This window comes from Nomascus leucogenys, chromosome 10 (genome assembly GCF_006542625.1).
Source record: "Nomascus leucogenys isolate Asia chromosome 10, Asia_NLE_v1, whole genome shotgun sequence".
NCBI classification, from domain to species: domain Eukaryota; kingdom Metazoa; phylum Chordata; class Mammalia; order Primates; family Hylobatidae; genus Nomascus; species Nomascus leucogenys.
In genome coordinates, this window is record NC_044390.1 from 55,743,465 (window position 1) to 55,760,959 (window position 17,495).

General features: G+C 47.7%; 1 protein-coding gene across 2 annotated transcripts in view; it reads left to right on the top strand.

Annotated features, from left to right (window-relative positions):
• Positions 1–389: 389 nt before the first annotated feature.
• The window catches only part of BRD4 (bromodomain containing 4), a 98,905-nt gene continuing 81,799 nt past the window's right edge, over positions 390–17,495 (top strand). For both annotated transcript variants that reach the window (XM_030820575.1, XM_030820576.1), the window contains exon 1: positions 390–636. The gene's annotated coding sequence lies outside the window, so the exon portion shown is untranslated. The remainder of the gene's footprint in view (positions 637–17,495) is intronic.

Genomic DNA, 17,495 nt, shown 5'->3' on the forward strand with positions numbered 1-17,495 from the left:
CCCCAGCCCCGGCGCCCCCATCGCAGCTCTCTCGCCTCCACCTCCCCACCTGGGGTCCTCCCTTAGGGCTCTCTCCTCCGCCTCCTCCATCAGTCTGGGGTCCCTCCTCACCATCCTCCCTCCCTGTGAGGGTCTGTCTTCAGATCTTTCTTAGTAATTTGGATGTCTCTCTCAGCCTTCAGATCTTTTCCCGCAGGCCCAGCCTGCAGTCCGCCCGTTTCCCCCAGCTCGCTCCGTCGCTCTGCGGGGTCTCCTCCCTCAGTCCGCGGTATCCCCCACTCACCTCGCAGCCACTGTCTCTCCAGAGCTCGTTCGCGCTGGGCGCCGGGGCGGGGCGCGCACACCAGGCGGCGGCGGCGCGGGGCCGCGCGCGCAGCGTGCGCGGTGACGTCAGTGCGCTGGCGGCGGCGGCGGCGGCGGCGGCGGCTGGGCTGTTTGTTCTGGTCTCCCGCAGCCGAGGAGCCGAAGCAGTGGCGGCGGCTGCAGCGGCGGCTGCCGGCGGTGCCCGCGGGCGAGCGCGGCCTGTGAGCTCGGCGGAGCGGCGGGCGGGCCCCGGCGCCGCGCAGGCAGCTCGGGGAGGGGGCGGCGGCAGCGGGCGGACGGCCGGCGGGGGCGGCGTGCGGCCTAGTGTCTCAGGTAAGGACCGGTGCCCTTCGGGGCGGCGGACGACACGGGGCGGCCGGCGGAGGCTCGCGGCGCGGTCCGCGTAACCTGCATTGCGTAATGGGTCCGGTGCGCCGCCACCTACGCCATCCGCGCGGCGCGGGGGCGGGGAGGCCGGGGCTACGCGGGCACGGGCCTGCGGGCCTCCCGCGCCGCCCGCTCCGGGCCGGGACGGCCTGCGCCGTTGGTGTCGGGGCGGCGGGGTCGCTCGCGGCTGCCCTGCTGTTGGTGCCGTCGGCCCCGGGCTCGGGCTGGCTGGCGGGGCGCGGGCGGGGGGCGCGGGCGCCGCGGCGGGGCGGGCGGCCGGGGGCGGGCGGGGGGCGGGCCGAGGCGCCCGGCACTTCCTGCCGCCGCCATTTTGTCAAGTGAGGAGGAGGAGGAGGAGGAGGAAGCGGCCGCCGCGGGGGCCGCGGCGCACCCGGCCCGGGTAAGTCCGGGCCTGGCGCGGGGGCCGCGAGTGCAGCTGTCCCGGTCCGCGGTCCTCTGGGCGGGCTCGGCCCCGGCGCTCACGTGGGCCGGGCCCGGCGCGCTCTCCCTCTGGCGCCCAGGTTCTTCTGCCTGGGCCAGGGCAGCGCGCCCCCACCCCCATCTCCTCACCTTCCCGGCGGTCCCCGGAGTGCTGCGGTGAAAGGGGCAGGTCCCCTCCGGAGGGAGGGGGCTGCCGCTGCACGCCGTTCTGAGGACAGGCCTCAGAGGGCGGGAGCGGTGCCCTGGAGGCGAGCTTGGCCCGCTTGACGCACCCACTCCCAGCCTGGCAGCCCCTTGCTGGGCGCTTTGTTTTGCTCGGTCGGTGCTCGCCGGCGTCCTTGTAACGGCCTATTTTATTTGCAGTGTTGTGGGGTGGTGGTGATTGTGGTGATTTGGGGTGGGGACGTGGGAGAGTTGTGATTCAGCGGAATAAATTGATCCCCCTCCTCCCAAACGGAAATAGTGTGGCTTCACCCGGCTGAGATGCCCCCAAGGCTTGGGCTTGCTTGAAGATGGGAAACCCCACTCTGTTGTAGTGGACGGTGTAAATACTTGAGTTCAGGCCGGTTCATGAGTCATGTGCGTCTGCTGGGTGGCTGACCTCCCTTTTACTCAAGACTACACTTTGTTTTTTTAAGATTTTTATTTGCTTGTTTACTTGTTTACATTTCGTGCAGCCTGGTGGGGCGTCTAGTCTTGGTCATTGGGTTCATTTCTCTGCGTATATGTTGGATGCTAGTGACCCCTTGAAATGTATGCCTCAGGAGAGTTGGAATGTCTTTGCTTTCCTTCGACAGGGCTCTGCTAGTCCGTGGTTCCAAAAACCAAGTCGCAGTTTACCTCTAAGCCAGTGGCTCTTTGGGGCTGTAACAGTGGTCGGGAGTTGTTTATGAATGAAGCTGTCAAGTTCCCTACAAATTCCTTGGAATTTGTCGTCTTTGGAAGTTGTAAAGAAAGCGATACTCAAAAGGATTTGTGAATGTGTTTTTAATTTCAAGAAAGTTTTTGATGCCACAATCTGTTTTATGACCTTGCCAATATATATATATTTTTTGAGATGGAGTCTCGCTCTGTCGCCCAGGCTGTAGTACAGTGGCGCGGTCTCAGCTCACTGCAACCTCTGCCTCCCGGGTTCAAGCGATTCTCCTGTCTCAGCCTCTCGAGTAGCTGGGACTACAGGCGCCCGCCACCACATCTAGCTAATTTTTGTATTTTTAGGAGAGACGCGGGTTTCACCATGTTGACCAGGCTGGTCTCGAACTCCTGACCTCAGGTGTTCCATCCTCCTCGGCTTCCCAAAGTGTTGGGATTACAGGCGTGAGCCACCGTGCCCGGCTGCCAATAATTTTATAAAACATTTATTTCGGTTTGATTTGGGTGGGGATTATCTTTTCACTGATGCGTTGTAGATAACCAAGCGCTTCCCCCCAAAAATTTGAGCCAAGGAAAGATAAACCACTCAGGGTTTCCATTGAAAAATGGAGAAGGCAAAGCTTAACCTGAAACAAAATGTATTGCTGCTCTGTTATCCATCATACCTCTTACTTTGGTAGGAAACATAGTATCTTAGAGGCTCAAACTGGAGTAAGCCGGTCTCAGAATGGCTTTAGTTGGTCTTAACTGGAAGGAGTCGAGCCCACCTCCGTGCATCTTGCTAGCAGTCAGCCCAGTGGGATTGCTGAAGATAAGGAACTTTGCCTACGGATGAAAGATAGATAAGAAGGTAGCTGCTGAGTTTTAAGGATTGGCTGTTCTGGGGTGCTATATGCCTAGCTTCACTAGTCTGGAGGACAGCGAGGGAAAATTTTTAGCTAAGAATAACGAGAATCATTGGCCACTTAGTAAAATTTCCACCAAATTATTGAATTGTTTAAAGGAATTTAGACTTTCCAAAAGTTGCCTTTTTGAGCCAGTTGTTGTGATCTTTGTACTAAATTACACTTTTGCTTTAGGAGGTGGGGGTAACAATATTTTCTTGTTTCACAATTCAGGTTATTGAATGACTTCAGATTTACAGATTTGGGAGACTGAATTTTGTTTTTTTTTATTTTTTATTTTTGAGACAGTCTAGTCAGTCGACAGACTGGAGTGCAGTGGCGCGATCTCGGCTCACTGCAACCTCCACCTGCCGGGTTCAAGCGAGTCTCCTGCCTCAGCCTCCCGAGTAGCTGGGACTACAGGCGCGCGCCACCACACCTAATTTTTGTATTTTTGGTAGAGACGGGGTTTCACCATGTTGGCCAGTATGGTCTCGATCTGCTGACCTCGTGATCCGCCCGCCTCAACCTCACAAAGTACTCGGTTTACAGGCATGAGCCACCGCGCCTGGCCTGTTTTGTTTTTAAAGCAAAAAAACCATTTGGCACCTCAGTGATTTGAAGACCCTGGGCTGTTAAATCTACTTCTGACAACCTACTGTATAGTCTGTCGTATTTTGTGAATGTAAAATGTTTTGGTTTCTGATTTTGAATAAACTTGTAGAGTAGACCATGTTTGTCTTTATGTTCCTGGCAAATCTGTAAAAAGGAAAGATAAGCTTGTCATTGGAGACGGCTCCTAATGTTTCATAAATCTTTGTGATTTTTGGTGTCTAGAAAAGAGTGTACATTTGCAAGGTGAGAATTGTGGGGAATTCCTTGCTGGTGCTGACATTTAATACATAAGAGATAAGTTTGGAAAGATAAAATTTCCTCGTTAACTTAAAAAAGAAAAAAAAAAAGCAGAATGGGCCGGGCGTGGTGGCTCACGCCTGTAATCCCACCACTTTGAGAGGCCGAGGCGGGCGGATCACCTGAGGTCAAGAGTTTGAGACCAGCCTGACAAACATGGAGAAACCGCGTCTCTATTAAAAATACAAAATTAGCCGGGCATGGTGGCGCATGCCTGTAATCCCAGCTACTCGGGAGGCTGAGGCGGGAGAATCGCTTGAACCCGAGAGGTGGAGGTTGCGGTGAGCCAGGGTCATGCCATTGCACTCCAGCCTGGTCAATAAGAGCGAAACTCCGTCTCAAAACAAACAAAAAACAAAACCAGAATGTAAGTTGGATGAGGGCAGGGTTTTGTTTGCTTGGCTTTGCCTGTTTTATTCTGTTGTATCTTGTGCCTAGAAGAGGACCTTAGTCTCAGTGAATAAACTGGAGAAATAATTGAGCAAGAATTTTGCATGCCGTAATGCCAAATGCAAATAATCCCGCTTTAAAAATGTTGTTAGCCGTGGACATAATTGTTCCATAGTGACTTACAAGGAATGTGAGTTTTAACTAAGATAACGCCGAGGTCCCTCGGTGTTGCTGTAAACTTATTAGTCCGAGCAGCCTGGTATGCAGTGTGTTTCCATGCACTACTGGACATTTCCCACTTAGTAGTTTGAAGTGCAGTGAGTGGCTTTGCGCTGTGGTTCAACCCTGACCTGCAAAAAGTATTTTTAAGAGGGAGATGAAGTGGGCAATAAATACATATGGGTAGCATTTCTTAATGTGAATCTCATGTTGTCAATAAAAACCTGTTCACTTTTTTTTTTAAACATTGAACACATTGTTAAATACTTTGATTTTGTGTGTGCATGATTGGCCAATCTGTCTCTACAATTAGTCCTTGAGCCCTTACTATGTACAAGGAAAGACTGAAAGATATTTGTATAATGACTTTGATATGCGTAGTCTTTATTATTAGCGTGTTCATCCTCCACGTTTTTTGAATATCAATTATGTATAATTTGAGCATACTATTATTGTAAAATCCTACCAAACATCTTTTTAAGAAAATAATAGCTTTGAGATAAACGTTGTTATACATGATACAATCATCAGTTTTTAAATGTATTTACAGAGACTTGCAGCCATCACTGCAACCAATTTTAGGACATTTTCATCCCCCCAAAAGAAATCCATTACCTGTCATTCTCCATCCTCCTGCCCACCCCCCTCCACCTTTGCCCCTGGAAGCCACTCATCTACTGTCTGTCTCTATAGAGCTGCCTGTTCTGGATATTTCAGGAATCCTACAATATGTAACCTTTTGTGCCTGGCATCTTTTACTCACTGTACTGTTTTCAAAAGGTTCTTGCTGTGTAGCATGAATCAGTACTTCATTCCTTTTTATAACTGAATGATGCTCCATTATATGGCTATGCTACATTTTGTTTACCCATTCATTAGTGGTGAACATTTGGGTTGTTTTCACTTTTTGGCAATTGTGAATAGTGCTGTTAAAATACATTTGTGTACAACTTTTTTTTTTTTTTCCCCCGAGACGGAGTCTCGCTGTGTCACCCAGGCTGGAGTGCAGTGGCACGATCTCAGCCCACTGCAGCCTCCACCCCCCGGGTTCAAGCAATTCTTCTGCCTCAACCTCCCCCAGTAGCTGGGATTACAGGCACCTGCCACCATGCCCGGTTAATTTTTGTGTTTTTAGTAGATGGGGTTTCACCATGTTGGCCTGGCTAGTCTTGAACTCCGGAGCTCAAGTGATCCACTCACCTTGGCTTTCCAAAGTGCTGGGATTACAGGCGTGAGCCACTGCGCCTGGCCTTTTGTGTACAGATTTTAGTTTCTTTGGGACAGATACCTGGGAGTGGAATTGCTGGGTCATATATCTATGTTTAAGTTTTTGAGGGTGCACAGCGACTTTTTAATGGCATTGATGTTTCTAGTACTTAGGTAGATTGGTTAAAAGCTTAATGGGATACTGAGTAACTGTTTAAATGAATGAGGAAATGGAACTGCAAGGATATCAGCATGTTGGCATGTTGTATTCTGCCTTCATGATTTCGTCACCGTTTGGTTTTTTACGTTGTGCGTGATTACAGAACAGTTTGAAATGCTGCTCCATAGAGAACAGTCTCGGAGATGCACCCCAAACTTGCAATTCCTTTATTGTAAAGGGTGATGTTTTAAAGCAATTTGTTTTCAGTCTAAACAAGCTACCAACCTCAAACCATGTCCACATTTCCTAGCGTAATTCATGGGATGTAGTCCACTCTGAAGAAGCAGAGGAAGAGAGTTCTGAGTCAGGGTGAGGGCGGAGCAGCCATCTGTCCCATTCTTGTCCTCGTCCTGAAGAGGAATAACATTGGTTGTTCCACATCTTTTAAAGGAGATTGTAAGGTTTTTTTTTTTTTTTTTTAAACAAAAGTAGTGCATGGTCATTTTAAGGAATTTGGAAAATATAGAATGTTAAAATGATGGTTAAAAATGATCTCTTAATCCCGTTTTCTTTCCTTCCAGTTATTTGTCTCTGAGTAACAAAATTTGGTTGTAGTGAAGTTCTTTGTTTTTAATTTTAATTTTTATTTATTTATTTATTTTGAGGCAGAGTTTTGCTCTGTCACCCATGCAAGAGTCTTTGCTCTGTCACCCATGCAGAGATTGGCTCATTGCAACCTCTGCCTCCCCGGTTCATGCCATTCTCATGCCTCAGCCTCCCAAGTAGCTGGGACTACAGGCTCCCCATGCTGCCACACCTGGATAATTTCTTGTAGTTTTAATACAGACGGGATTTTGCCATGCTGTCCCCACTGGTCTTGAACCCCTGGCCTCAAGTGATCTGCCTACCTCGGCCTCCCAAAGTGCTGGGATTAGGATTACAGGCATGAGCCACAGCGCCTGGCCCTGTTTTTTTTTTTTTTTTTTTTTTTTTTTTTAAATACTATATTGTGAACATTTCCAAAATGTTCCGTCTTACCTGGCCGCTTAGCTGTCGTATGAATGTACCATAACTTAATTCTGCTATTTTTGGACATTTGGACATGATTTCCAAGTTTTCTTTTCTTTTTCTTTTTTTTTTTTTTTTTTTGAGACAGAGTCTTGCTCTGTTGCCCAGGCTGGAGTGCAATGGCATGATCTTGGCTCACTGCAGCCTCCGCCTCCCGGGTTCAAGTGATTGTCCTGCCTCAGCCTCCTTAGTAGCTAGGATTACAGGCATGCGCCACCACGCCCAGCTAATTTTGTATTTTTAGTAGAGATGGGGTTTCTCCATGTTGGTCAGGCTGATCTGGAACTCCTGACCTCAGGTGATCCGCCCGCCTCTGCCTCTCAAAGTGGTGGGATTACAGGCGTGAGCCACCTCGTCTGGCGTTTTCTCTATTTTCATCTTTGAATTGGGAGGTGTATATTTTTGAAAACTTGATTTAACTTATTTTCTGGAAAGGTTGCGTGTATTTCCATTTCTCCAATCAGAGCTTGACAGTGTCTGGTTTATAGGGGTGAGATTTTAAACGTTTTTTCCCCACAAATGATGATGTATGAAAACAAAATGTGTCTTTTTTTAATGTGAGAAGTAGAAGTATCTCTAGGCCCTTGCCCTTTGACTTTTCTACCCTCTCCTGCCCAGAGTTGGACTTTGTTTCCTGAAATCAAGTCTCCTGACCCAGCAGTACAAGCCCAGTCCAGTCTTAACTGGAATGCTCTAGGAAGGGTGACCTTCCATGGAGGGCTTGAGCAGCCTCTTGGCATCCAGTCCTATCTCATTTTTGCTGCCTTGCTCCAAAGACTGATAACACCAGTACGGCACATTCAGGCCTCAGTTAGAATCTTGGCCCTGCTACCTGCTGTGTGACATTCAGTCTGTCACTCAGCCTTCCCAGAGCTTCACTGGCCCATCTTTCAGATGAGGGTAAAATGAGACAGTGCCTTAGAGGGCACACAGCACAGGGCTTGGTAGCAGTGCTGTGCCCTCTCAAGGTTAGCTACTACCGTCCTTGCCCAAGGTGAAGAATAGAAGTGGGAAGAGGAAGCCAGGGGTCAGAGTAGAGCTGCTGACAGCCAGGAGGTGCACCAGCTGATCCAGAGCATGGTACTGGGTGACACTACAGCCCACCAGGTGCCTTCTAGAGGTGCCACGTCTTCCAAGTGAGCTCTGAGTGGAGACCAGTAGAAGAGGTGCTTGAAAGAGGGATTGTGTTTGTTTTTATCTGATGATGAGATTAAGAGCAGTGATAATGGGATTAGTGGAGGTGCAGCAGCTTTGGGGGCATCCACCCTGGGATGTTTGCTGCAGAGTTTGGGGAAATGATCCAGCAGGGGAAGCTGGCTCAGTGTATCCTCAAGCCTAAAATGTAAATTACCCATCTTATGAAAACCTGGTTATCTGAACACAAAGACTTGGTCAGGGAGCCAGAAGGCACTGGTGGGCCAAAGTTTTTCCAGAACACAGGAACATCTTTCCGTATCTTTCTGGCTTCCATTGGCCCTGATTCTAATTATATTGGCATCTGGGCTTGGTGAAAGGATTCTGGTCCCCAGGAAGGTGTAAGGTCTCCCTGGAAAAGTTTGGTAGAGTAATCTTGGCAGCTGGATGTGTGGAGGTCCTGACTGGGAGTCTGGCCTACTGCTGATCGACTTTGGGCCTTTTGACCAGAAGAACCAGTTAATTCCAGTCGCTTACTAGGCGTCATTGGGATCCGGTTCCACAAAGGTTGCCTTTTGCTTGTGTGAAATGCAATTGAAAGATATACTTTCTTTAGAGGTTGGTCACATAATCTAAGCATTAACTTCAAATTAAGAGAATGTGAATAAATTTGACATTTGTTCTATTTTTCATTTATCCTAGGTGTAGACTGTTGTGTGATCCCTGCCCTTCCCCCCCACACCAGGCATGTGTTAGCCTGTTCTGCCCAGCGTAGGAAGTTTCTGGGACCTTGGGCTGTGGCAGACAGCGTTGGTTGGGCTTGGGTGGAGCCGTGTACCAGAACAGGAGCGGAGAGAGAACACCATGGAGTTCACTGTTGGGTGCAGTCCCAGCCCCACCCCCTTCTGGCCTTGACCTCAGGGGAGTTACATCGTCTCCATAAGCCTCAGTTTTCTCTTCTATAAAATGGGATCAGTGTGCCTGCACGGTGACAAAAGGGGGACCATGTGGGTACTGACCTGGGCCTCATGTCTAATTGTATAAAGATGCCTGGGACTCTCGAGAAAGATGGGGGCCAAGGAGTGCTGGCTTTGCTCTCTGCCTGTAAAAGTGTGAGAAATGCTATCCAGGCCCTTCCTACTTAGTATGTGTGGTCACCTTCCTTGTCTTGGTCTCCACTCAAGGCTGAAACTCTTTATTTGTTCCTAGCTGCTGTTAGGAAACACTGGTACATTGTCAGCCAGCACCAGGGGAGAGGTGTTGGGCTTGGTATTACACAATTTTCAGAAACGTGGATTAGTAATTCTCGTGTCCTTGTGTGTTGCTAACGTCTCCAGTTGTTCCTTCTCAGGCAGTAACACATACATGTCTATGGGTGGATTAGCCTTTGAGGTTTCGTTTTGTGTAAAGAAAAGGTAAGAGGGTGAGAAAAATTGGGGGACTTCATACTTGAAAATTTTCCATGCTGTTTGAGGAAACATATTTTGTGGGAGCAGATCATTATCATGAGAGTTGAAACAAAAAAACTACATGGAGGTGGAAGCTGCCAGCCCAGTGGTGGGTGCCAGTCTGGGCCATACTGGACTGCTGGGGCACACTCAGCAGGGGACATCTGCCTGTGTCCTTGGACCCGTTGCCTAACCACTCTAGTCTCAGTTTTTCATATACAAAGTAGGGCACATAGGTTTGGATTCCCGAGAAATTTAATCAGAATCTGGATTTTAAGAGAAAGCAGTTCTTTTTTTTTTTTTTTTTTTTTTTTAAGAGATGGGGTCTTGCTGTGTTGCTCAGGCTGGACTTGAACTTCTGGGTTCAAATGATCCTCCTGCCTCAGCCTCCCAATTAATTGGAAGAAAATAATTCTTTGTATTTTGTTTGTTTGTTTGTTTTTTTGAGGCGGAGTCTCACTGTGTCACCCAGGCTGGAGTGCAGTGGTATGATTTCGGCTCACTGAAAGCTCCACCTCCCAGGTCCACGCCATTCTCCTGCCTCAGCCTCCCAAGTAGCTGGGACTACAGGTGCCTGCCACCACACCCGGCTAATTTTTTTTTTTTTTTTTTGTATTTTTTAGTGGAGACAGGGTTTCACTGTGTTAGCCAGGATGGTCTTAATCTCCTGACCTCGTGATCTGCCTGCCTCGGCCTCCCAAAGTGCTGAGACTACAGGCGCCCGCCACCACACCCCGCTAATTTTTTTTTTTTTTTTTGTATTTTTTTATTAGAGACGGTTTCACTGTGTTAGCCAGGATGGTCTCGATCTCCTGACCTCGTGATCCACCCACCTTGGCCTCCCAAAGTTCTGGGATTACAGGCGTGAGCCACCGCGCCTGGCCTTCTTTGTGTTTTTAAAACCATGGGTTATGGCATGGCACGGTGGCTCATGCCTGTAATCCCAGCACTTTGGGAGGCCGAGGTGGTCAGATCATGAGGTCAGGAGATCGAGACCATCCTGGCTAACACAGTGAAACCCCGTCTCTACTAAAAATACAAAAAAGAAATTAGCCGGGCATGGTGGCGGGCACCTTTAGTCCCAGCTACTCAGGAGGCTGAGGCAGGAGAATGGCGTGAACCCGGGAGGTGGAGCTGGCAGTGAGCCAAGATCGCGCCACTGCACTCCAGCCTGGGCGACAGAGGGAGATTCCATCTCAAAACAAAACAAAACAAAACAAAAAACCATGGGTCATGAAACAAATTTAGTGGGTTGCAATTGGTGTATAGGGGAGAAAAGGGAAACGTCAGAGGGTGTCACAGTTTTCAGGGATATTTCATAAAACCTTTGCTTTGATCTTAGGTGTTTGTGTACATGATAAAATGTGTTTCTTATGGAGGGGGGTCATGTCAGAGGAGTGTGAATTACATTGGTTTCCATGCTACTTGATGGCAATTGTGAGTACCTTGATTTTTTGTGTGTGTATGTGCCATCTTGCGATCTGTTTCTTTGTCATTTGCCCAATGATGACTGTCCTGCATATGCTTTCTAGTAGCAGGTGAAATGCATGGATCTTTAGTTTCTTTTCTTCCCTGTACCCACTGTGTTTTAGAAACTTTGTAGGGAGTGGGGTAAGGGAAGTTGAAGAAGCATGGAGTGGTGAAGGTCTAGTGGTTTGCCACAGGTGAAACAGGAAGTATGTAGAGTGTCATTTGTGTGCGTGTGTGGTAGGCTACTTGTCGATTATTCTCAGATGTTATTCTCCTAACTTTATTTAGATGACTGTTAGGAAATGGTTGTATTACTTAGGTCTCTCTCTAGTATAAATAAGAACCAAAATTAGCTGAAGCAGAAGGGAATTTGTTGCCTGATACAATATGAGGCTCAGGAGTAGTTGAATCTAAGGGTTCCACAATGACTTCAGAACTTTTTCTTTATCACTAATGTTCTGACCTCAAAGTCAAGAGTGAATTTTCCCCAGTAGTGCTTTCTGATGGCAGTGGATTCTAGGTTGGATCATTGCCCATCTCTGACCATGTGCAGAATGGGAATGCTTAACTGGCTTGCCTCAAGCATGGCGCCTGTAGCTGGTCTCTGCCCTCCACTCCCTCAACCCAAGTAGTAGCTCCAGCAGCATCTGGCTTGTTGATATGAGGCATGCTAGATGGGATGCTTTGTCCAATGGACAGAGTCCCCTCCCTCCCTCCCTTCCTTCCTTCCTTTCTTCCTTCTTTCCTTCTCTTTATCTTTTTTCTTTCCTTTGTTTCCTTTCCCTTTCCTTTCTTGATGGAGTCTCGCTCTGTCACCCAGGCTGGAGTGCAGTGGCACCATCTCGGCTCACTGCCTCCTGGGTCAAGCAGTTCTCCTGCCCCAGCCTCCCGAGTAGCTGGGATTAGAGGCACGCGCCACCATGCCCGGCTAGTTTTTGTATTTTTAGTAGAGGCAGGGTTTCACCCCATTGGCCAGGCTGGTCTTAAACTCCTGACCTCAGGTGATCCATCCGCCTTGGCCTCCCAAAGTGTTGGGATTACACGCGTGAGCCAGTATGCCTGGCCCAGAGTCCTATACTAAAAGTAAAATGTACCCCCGAACTTGAAGCAAGAAATTTTGGATGGTTGAAAGGAGGTTTCCATACTAGTTTGTAAACTAGGATTAGTGGAAAACAGTTCAGAATTGAGTTACTCACAAAGGGTAGAATGAAGATAATTAAGGATGTATGTATCCCAAATATTTTTGTAGAAGATGAAATGAAAGACACCGTTTATCTTACCTGTGTCAGGCATAGAAGGAGCTCTGGGAGAAGTCCAGCCAAGTCTCAGGAGTTACTTGGGTGGGCTGAATGATCCAGTTTGGCGAGAAAACAGCCCTGAAGGGAGCACAGGAGTGAGACCAGCTTAAAAGTGTTCAGGAAAATCTTGGATAAGAGACCAGGTAGATAAAAAGTTTGAATAAATGCTTGCAAGATTGAAATTGTATTTGTCACATTAGGTCTCTCTCCCATATAAATAACAAGTTGTTATTTATATAACTCATGTAATTTGGTATATTGTTATTGTAAGTAACTATTGTTACTTCAGGAGACTGGATTCATCTATCTTCAGTGCCTGCAAAAGCTACAGTTGTAATTTTGCTATTTGCTAAGCTATTTCCATACTCAAGTTCTCGTAGTCTGCTGCTTGGCATTCCTCAAGCATTACAAAAAAGCCTCCTCAGATTTCCATAATCAAAAACAAGTGTTAAGTTGTACTGTAATAATCGTTCTCCTACAGTTCTCACTGTTGGAAATATTATTCCTTTAGGAGGCACAAAATAATTGAGTCTAGTGGCTAAGAATGGGACTGGCCCTGCTTCTCCCTAGATCATCACTCCTTAAGAGGAGGCTGGAGGTCTCCTTGAGTATGCTACAGATGCTTTGGATCCTGTCTCTACAAAAATGCACATAGGCATAAACATTGAACTCTAAAGACCAGGTACCAGAATGAATTTCCTGATTTTACTCTGAGGAAGAAAAATTTATTACGATGTTAGTTAAAAGGCTATTGATGGCTTTTTTGTGTTTTTTCTTTTGTTTTGGAGGTAGAGTCTCACTCTGTTGCCCAGGCCGGAGTGCAGTGGCATGATCACAGCTAACTGTAGTCTCAGCCTCCCCAAACTCGGGTAATCCTCCCACCTCAGCCTCCTGAGTAACTGGGGCTACAGGTGTGGGCCACCACACCCAGATAATTTTGGTATTTTTTTTGTAGAGACAGGGTTTCGCCATGTTGCTGAGGCAGACTGGCCTGGAATCCTGGGCTTCAGCAGTTCGTCTGCCTTGGCCTCCTAAAGTGCTGGAATTACAGGCGTGAGCCACCTCACCCTGCCTCTTGATGGTTTTGAATACTTTTTATTTTTATTTTTTAAGACAGGGTCTTCCTCTGTTGCCCAGGCTGGAGTGCAGTGGCATGATCTTGGCTCACTGCAGCTTTGACATCCCGGGCTCATGTGATCCTCCCACCTCAGCCTGCTGAGTAGCTGCGACTACAGGTGTGTGTCACCATGCCTAGCTTATTTTTATTTTTTGATACGAGGTCTCACTTTGTCATCTAGGCTGGAGTGCAGTCACTCACTGTAGCATCGGCCTCTTGGCCTAGGTGATCCTCCTACTTCAGCCTCCTAGGTAGCTGGAATTACAGGTGTGAGCCACCATGCCCAGCTGATTTTTTGTATTTTTGTGGAGATGGGGTTTCACCATGTTTCCCAGTCTCCAACTCCTGGGATCAAGTGATGATCTGCCCACCTCGGCCTCCCAGAGTGCTGAGATTACAGGTGTGAGGCACTGCTCCCAGCCTTTTTTAAATTTTTTGTAGAGATGAGGTCACACTATGTTGCCCAGGCTGGTCGTGAACTCTTGGACTTGAACAAGCCTCCTGCCTTCTTTGCCTCCCAGACTACTGGGATTACACGGGTGAGCCACTGTGCCAGGCTGGTTTTCAGATGTATCTTACTTTTGTAGACATTTGCAACTTTATGACTTGGAAACAGGGTGGATCACCCATTTTGGTTTGTCCTTGCAAAAATCCTCCAGAGGTTTCACAGAGTTGTCAGGTAACGTGTCAACAGTGATGTGAACCTTCCCAGGGCCCCTGTGCCCCCAACTTTGTCAGCCTGTGGTCTTTCCTGGGGATAAGGAATTTGAGAATGTACCAGAATGGGTCTGTTGCAGAGGCCGCAGATGAGGGTCTTGGAACTAGGGCTCTTCACTGAAGCTGCTGCTGTTTCTAAACTGTCTCCATGATTTGCTGTTGGTATGGAACCTTTGCTGCAGAAGGTAACTGAAAGGTTCCTAGCCAGCCTCATTATTTATGTGGTGGTGTTGGATGTGGGTAGGCTTACAAGAGTTATGCTGTGGTCCCTTACGTGGCTTAACGTGTGCCCTCTGCTGCGGGACATTTGCTTACGCATGCACTTGAACCTGCAGATTGAGGAAGAAAGCCTGTGGGAAACTACCATTCTTTAGCATGACATGCTTACGTTTAGGGATATCGACATGCTACACCAAGCAGTGTACACAGTGCCACTCTCTTTCTCCTCACATCCTTGTCTGGTGGAAGGAATAGGAAATACAATACCATAAACTTGAATAATTCATACTTCTGTAATTGGGGCAGAGTTGAGTCAGAGGATGGAAAAGAACTCTTATTACTTCTGAGAATAGCACCTATTACAGACTCCTTCACCACCACCCCCCATCTCTGTAGTTTGAAGATTAAACTTGTATGTGCCAATGGATGTTTTCCCTCATTCATGTACCGTTGGTTTTGGCTTTTATTAATCCCATTTCTCTGCTCAGTTGAATTGCAGTCTTACTGTACAGGCATGATTTTTGTAACTTAGGCAGTTTCCCCTTTCTATTTTGTAATTAAGAGAAGTAAGATCATGTGCGTGAAAGATTTCTGTGAAAGGTGGTGCTATCTGTGTGTAGGTTGTTTTCATTTGTAATCTTCATTAAAAATTAGTTGGCTCTGAAGCACTTTCAGTTATAAAAAGCTGCCAAGTAATAGAGTTGTGTGTGTATGAGACTCTTCATATGTTTTCCTTTTGACAGTAGGAAACCATTCAGCTGACAGATTAGCTGCCTGGAAATAGTACCACCTTCGTGTTCATCTATTTCAAAATAATAGCTCACCTGTCTGTAATCCCAGGAATGCAATTTTAAATTACCAGTGTTAGAGCGGTCTCTCTATTGGGCCCTTTTGAGTTGCGTAGCATGCTGCCTGCAGCTTGCCTATCCTCAGTCTTTGGGCCTGTCTGCTCTGGTAACTGATGTCCTTTGCACTCGTGAGAGCTGGTTACCCTTTCTGGCCTGTGTCTCTTTCCCCTGACCTTCCTGACCACCACCACCACCCCCTGCCCACCACTCCCCACTCCTATTGTTCACCTTAAAGCAGTCCTTATCTTTGTTGACTCTGAAAAGTTCAGGGTTTGTAGCAAATAGCTGCCTATGAATAGGCTTCCTGTAAAGTATAAAACTACATTTTCTGACTGGATGCTTGACGTCTTCCTTAATTTTTTTCTATTGCTTACTGCATGCCTATTGTAAAGTGGTGGAGCCAAACATCCATCAGTCCAGTTTCTGTGTCAACCATGATGCTGTAGGGAGTTGCAGACTTGGTCACTTCACTGCCACATTGCCCTCCCCAGACCCTGAGCTTGAGCACACTGCTGCTGATTGTTCTGTTTTAGCAAATATTTCTAAGCCTCTACGCATTCCTTAAGTCCTCAGAAAATAACCATATACACTGGGCACTAGTATCATCCCGGTTTGCAGATAAGGAAGGTGATGCTTGGAGAGCTGTCACTTGGGCAGGGTTGCAGGGTCACAGAGTTGGTAAGTACTTGGGAGCACTTGTGTCCAGATCCCACTAGCTCTTGACTGCTGTGGCATAAGCTGTGGGAGTCCACCATATTCAGCTTTGTTCTCAGTGAACTCAGATGGTTTGGATGATATGTAGTGAGCACACGGTAGAGCTCAGAAGTGCTCTCTAAGATGTCCAGGCAAGGCAGCCTGAGAAGGAGGAGACCTTCCAACTGGGAGCGTAGGAAGGGGGCTAGTGTTCAGTCTGGTTCTTCAGTGAGGACAGCAGAGGTTTAGACAGAGACCTGGACAAGTCTGAAAGCAAGTACCTGTCCCTTGGAGGTGCTCACCAGTGTGAGGGGATGATCAGAAAAGGGATGCAGAATGCTGACTGGACAGGTCTCCTTTTCACCCAGACATCTGGTCAGTAAAAACAGCGCTCCCCTCCTGAGGAGTTTCTCATGAAGACATTCACAAGAGTGGAATTTAACCTCATCTTGAAAAAGTTTCCACTAGAGAACCAAGTTGCCTTGATTTGGTTTCACTTCTATTTTTTCTTTTTCTTTTTTTTTTTTTGAGATGAAGTTTGGTTCTTGTTGCCCAGGCTGGAATGGAGTGCTGTGGTCTCAGCTCACTGCAACCTCTGTCTCCCAGGTTCAAGTGATCCTCCTGCCTCAGCCTCCTGAGTTGCTGGGATCACAGGCGTGCGCCACCATGCCCGGCTGTTTTTTTTTTGTATTTTTATTAGAGACAGGGTTTCACCATGTTGGCCAGGCTGGTCTCAAACTCCTGACCTCAGGTGATCCACCGCGCCGGGCTTTCACTTCCATTTTTTCTTTTGCTACTCAGAGCAAGTCTGTGAGTATAGAAGCAGGAGGGTTGGGGGGAAGTCAGTAAACTGGAGTGTGTCTTTAGTCCAGGTGCCCCAGGCTTGTTAAAATTATGGTGTGAACTGGATAATCTTTCAGGATTATGGTGAGCTTCTCATTCTTGAGGTGCTTTTTTTTTTCTGAGACAGAGTCACCCAGGCTGGAGTGCAGTGGTGTGATCTCAGCTCACTGCAGCTTCCACCTCCTGGGTTCAAGTGATTCTCATGCCTCAGCCTCCCAAGTAGCTGAGACTACAGGCGCCTGCCACCACGCCTGGCTGGTTCTTTTGTATTTTTAGTAGAGATGAGGCTTCACTATGTTTTCAGGCTGATCTTTAACTTCTGATCTCAAGTGATTCACATGCCTGGTCCTCCCAACATGCTGGGATTACAGGCGTGAGCCACTATGCCTGGCCCTTGAAGTGCTGCTTACTGTAGGGTAGAATTGAGTTCTAGTTCATGGGTGCTTCCCCCTCTATCCCCTTAAGGATTCTGTTTCCAAGAGAATTTCCTGCCTGCCTCAGGCACACCAAATGGGACTCAGTCAACATCCATGTCCTATGCGTGTGCTGAATGTACTCGGTAATCAGACACTGTTCTGCATTCTGCATGTGCATTTGTTGGTGAACAGAGGGGTTTCCTGTGTGTGTCCTGCATACACTGCAGACATGACAGTGAGTGAGGCAGGTGTTTCAGGGATCTTAATGTCTCCAATGGTGATTGTTGCACAAGATCCTAATACTCCTGTGCTAGAAAGGTAGTGATTCATTTAACAGGTGTGCCCTGAAGGATTTTACTTTTACATCTTTTCTTTGACTTTGTAAAATGACACATGATCTCATTCAGTAGGAAATTCGCTCTGAATACCTGTGGGGGAAAAAAAAAACC